Source organism: Fukomys damarensis, unplaced genomic scaffold, assembly GCF_012274545.1.
Source record: "Fukomys damarensis isolate Sample0158 unplaced genomic scaffold, DMR_v1.0_HiC HiC_scaffold_29, whole genome shotgun sequence".
NCBI classification, from domain to species: Eukaryota; Metazoa; Chordata; class Mammalia; order Rodentia; family Bathyergidae; genus Fukomys; species Fukomys damarensis.
Window position 1 is genome coordinate 8,111,127 of NW_022900941.1, and position 1,442 is coordinate 8,112,568.

A 1,442-nucleotide genomic window follows, 5' to 3' on the forward strand; every position below is an offset into this window, starting at 1 on the left:
TTAGCTTTTCTTTTGAACTTCCTCTCCAGAGTGTGGTGTTATCGACATTTTTTAACTTGTCATTCTATTAGAAGTGTAGGAGTGCCTTATTGTGGTTTTCCTCTGCATTTCCCTAAAGGCCAATGATGTTAGACACTTTTCTGTGCTTAACTGCCCTTTGTGTATCTTTCTTAGTCTTAAGAAAGACTTAATAGTCTTTTGTTTACTTTCTAATTGGATTATTTGGTTTCTTAATTAAACTTAGGGAGTTCTTTATGTATTCTGGAAACAAGTTACTTATGTGACTTGGAAATATTTTTTTTCCCTCCAATTAGTGGTATCTTTCACAGAGTGAAGGTTTTGTTTGTCTTTGGTTTTTAATTCATAAATGTTAAGGATGTTTAGGAAACACCTCCAGTTTCATCTTTAAAGGTCAGAATAAAATATAAATGTGTGTTAGCTTTCTGTTACTATAACAAATACCTTAGATAATTGACTTATAAGGAAAAAAAGTCTGTTTTGGCCCACAACTTTGGAGCTTTCAGTTGATGGTTGGTTGGCCTTGTTGGCCGTGGGCCTGTGGTAAGGCAGCATTTCATGGCAGGGAACTGTGGCAGAGGAAGCTGCTCATCTCACTGTGGCCAAGAAAGAGGAAGAGGAAGAGTCCTAATATCCTCCCCAAGGGCACACCGTTGATGACCTCACTTCCTGCCAGCATGCCCCACCTCTTAAAGGTTCCGAACCTCCTAAGATACTATAGGCTGGAGACCAAACCTTTAGTACCTGCGCCTTTAGGGGACACTTACCCAAACCACAGAAGTGTATTTTTAGCTTTGACAATCTGAAGTGATTTTCTTCCCCTCAAAATTAACGGATATTCAAGTGAAATTAATATTCCTTAAAATGTGTTCCACAGGTTCCTTCTCATGAAAAGGGCAACATAAAGCATGGCAGTAGTGCCAGCTAAGCAAAGGTTTTTAGTTTTAGGAAATGAAGTTTGATGCATCATTTTTCTTCTATGGATGAGGAAAAAATATGCTTTTAAAGTCATATCAGAAGGTTCTTTGCTTAGCCCCCAAATTGTCTTCTTTTTCCAAATGTTAAGTTTTTACTCTTAAATTTTTTGTCCTTTGAAATTTTTGTATAAGGTGTGAGATTTAGGTAATTTGTTTTTGTTCTTCTTTTTTTTAAATGTCCAATTGTTTAGCAACATTGGTCGAAAGATTATTATTCTTCCACTGAATTTGCAACTTGGTCTAGGCCCCATGGGCTGGACTTGTGTGGGTCTATTTTGGGGTTTGCATTTCTGTCCATTGATCTTTGCCTGTCCTTCTGCCAGTGCCATGCTGCCTCAAGTAGGGTTGCTATATGATAAGCTGTAAGCCTAGGAAGAGGGGTCCTTGCTTATTATTTCATTTCCTTTTATTTATTTATTTATTTATTTATTTATTTATTTATTTATT